Source organism: Myotis davidii, unplaced genomic scaffold (assembly GCF_000327345.1).
Source record: "Myotis davidii unplaced genomic scaffold, ASM32734v1 scaffold184, whole genome shotgun sequence".
Lineage (NCBI taxonomy): Eukaryota > Metazoa > Chordata > Mammalia > Chiroptera > Vespertilionidae > Myotis > Myotis davidii.
Genome location: NW_006297021.1, coordinates 4255888 through 4259059, shown reverse-complemented (window position 1 = coordinate 4259059; position 3172 = coordinate 4255888). Strand labels below are relative to the sequence as shown.

The 3172-nt window shown below is 38.8% G+C and overlaps 1 long non-coding RNA gene across 1 annotated transcript in view; it reads right to left on the bottom strand.

Moving 5' to 3' along the window:
• Positions 1–2531, bottom strand: part of LOC107184495 — a 9067-nt gene extending 6536 nt beyond the window's left edge. The window contains exons 1-2 of the long non-coding RNA XR_001515340.1: positions 2385–2531; positions 953–958 (exon numbers count right to left, since the gene is read on the bottom strand). This is a non-coding gene — a long non-coding RNA (uncharacterized LOC107184495). The remainder of the gene's footprint in view (positions 1–952; positions 959–2384) is intronic.
• Positions 2532–3172: the final 641 nt, after the last annotated feature.

Genomic DNA, 3172 nt, shown 5'->3' with positions numbered 1-3172 from the left:
TCCCCCCCCCCCCCCCCCGCCTGCAATAATACCCAAGACCTGTGAGATGACTATAAAAAAAGTGTGACATGTAACTGGGGATTCCAGAAGGAGGAGAAAGACAGGCACAGGAGCATTATTTGAAGTACTAATGACAGAATTTCCTGAAATTAATGTAAGACACAACATCACAGATTCAGGAAGCTCAGAGACCAACAAGTCTCTGCAAATCAATGGGAAAATATCCTCTGGTGAAGAGAAAGGAAAGAGGGAAGGAAGGAAGAGAGGAAGGAAGGAAGGAAGGAAGGAAGGAAGGAAGAAAGGGAGGGAGGAAGGAAGGGAGGGAGGAAGGAAGGCAGGCCCCCTGCCAATACTTAAGCATATCATATTTAAACTTTAGAAAATCAGAGATTAAAAAAAAAAGTCTTGAACAAAGCCATTGGTAAAAACAAACAAACACCACATATAGAGGAGCAAAAATAAGAATTACACTCAACTTCTCTTTAGAAACCATGAAACCAAAGTGAAATATTTAAAATGTTGACAGAAAAAACCCCCACCAACCTGGAATTCTGTACCCTGTGCAATTATCTTTTAAAAGTGAAGGAGAGATAAATAAATCTATGTTCAAAAAAAAGTGAAGGAAAAATAAAAACTTTCTCAGGCAAACAAAATCTGAAGGGATTTGTTGCCAGTAGGTCTTCCATTTAGAAATATTAAAAGTGTTTCAGGGAACAGGTAAATAATATAGGTTAGTAAGTCATAGTTACACAAAGAACATTAGAGAAGGAATAAATGAAGGTAAAATAAAATATTTTACTTTTCATGTCCTTAATTGATCTAATAGATAATAGTGTGTTAAAAATAATAATAGCAACAATGTAAGTATGTATGCATGTGTTATACTATATGAATGTACACTATATTAATGTCTATAATGTCATTTACATTATTTGTTTTAATATATACTTACATATGCCTATGTATAAGTGAAATGAAAACATTGATCTGATATAAGGGGCAGGATAGAAGGGAGAAATTAGGAATATTTTGTTATTATAAGGAACTTGCACTACTAGTGAAATGTTATACTGTTGTTTGAAAATGTACTTGAATTAGTTGTAAATGTATACTGCAAACTCTAAGGCAACCACTTAAAAAAACTAACAAAAAAGTATCAGTAATATACTCAAAAAGGAGAAAATATCATGTAAAATGCTCAATTAAAACCACAAAAGGCAGAAAAAGTATGGAAGGCAAAAGTAGAAACAAAGAACAAGGGCAATAAATAGAAAACAGTAACCAATATGTTACATATTAATTTAACGATGTCAATAATCACCGTAGCCATCACGTAATGGTATACAAACACCAATTAAAAGAGATTGTCATTATGGATCAACAAACAGGACTCACTTCTATGCTGTTTACAAGAAAATCACTTTAAATATAAGAACACACATAGATTAGAAGTCAATGAATGAGGAAAATATACCATGTTAACACTAATCAAAGGAAAGTGGGAGTAGCTGTATTAATTTTAGACAGAGCAAATTTCTGAGCAAGGAAATTATCCAGAATAAAGGGGGGCATTACATAATGATAAAGGTGTCGATACTTCCAAAACAGGCCCTCAAGGTGTCACTGGTAAATTCTACCAAACCTTTAAGAAAGAAATTATACCAACTCTCAATAGTCTCTTCCAGGAGATAATCCAGGAAAGAAATAATTGATAAACTGGCCTTCATTAAAATTAAAAACTTCTCTTTGAAAGTCATCAAGAGAATGAGAAGTCAAGCCACAGACTTGCAGAAAATATTTGCAAAAGAAAAATATGATAAAAGATGGTTATTCAAATCACACAAAGAACTCTTAAAATTCAACAATAAGAAAATCTACAATTAGAGTAAAAAGTGGGCAAAACCTGAGTAGATAACTCACCAAACAAGATATATAGATGGCAAGTAAATGTGAACAGATGTTCCACAGCATATATCACTAAGGAACTGCAAACTTCAGTGAGATGTCTATCAGAATGGCCAAAATTCAGAAGACAGACAAGTGTTGATGAGGGTGCGGAGCACAGAATGGTTCATACACTTTGGAATACAGGTTAGTGGTTTCTTGAAAAACGAAACGTACTCTTCAATACAGAAAATCTAATGGGATTCTATTGAGTTATCCAGTCTATCCAGGGTGTTCTGAACCTACAACTTTCTTTCTCATTCCTCTGATTGGTAAAGTCTACTTCTCACAGAGTCCAAATGCAAAGTACCTATACAGCACTTAGCTAATATCTCAACTGTTATACTTGTCTTACTGAGACAAGCACTTAAAGGACACCTAAAGAATGATTATTGAATGAACGACTGAACTGTAATTATTTTAGACATTTATCTTTCTACTAGAGGCCTGTTGCGGGAAGATTTCTGCAAGAATAGGGCGTCCTTGGGCCTATTCCTGCAAGAATAGGGCTTCCTGAGACTGGAGCGAAGCAGAGTAGGGAGCGAAGCCCACTGAAGGCGAGCTTCGCTTCCTTCTCTGCTGCCTCGCTCCCTCCCTTCCCCACTTCGCCCTTGGCTCCCTCCCTTCTCCACTGCCTCACCCCCTTTCATTCCTCTGATTGGTAAAGTCTACTTCTCACAGAGTCCAAATGCAAAGTACCTATACAGCACTTAGCTAATATCTCAACTGTTATACTTGTCTTACTGAGACAAGCACTTAAAGGACACCTAAAGAATGATTATTGAATGAACGACTGAACTGTAATTATTTTAGACATTTATCTTTCTACTAGAGGCCTGTTGTGGGAAGATTCCTGCAAGAATAGGACTTCCTGAGACTGGAGCGAAGCAGAGTAGGGAGCGAAGCCCACTGAAGGCGGGCTTTGCTTCCTTCTCTGCTGCCTCGCTCCCTCCCTTCGCCACTTCGCTCTTGGCTCCCTCCCTTCTCCACCGCCTCACCCCCTCCCTTCTCCACTGCCTCAGCTCCTTCCCTTCCCCACCCCCTCAGCTCCCTCCCATGTCTTCTGCTTCACCTCCCTCCTGTGTCCACCGCCTCGCTCCCTCCCGTGTCCACTGCCTCAGCTCCACTCCTGTCTCTGCTACCTCTGATTCGTTCCCTTCTCCGCCACTTGGCTCCCTTCTGCAGTGCTTGGCTTCCTTCTACACTGTCTTCAGTCTTTGCTGGGAGC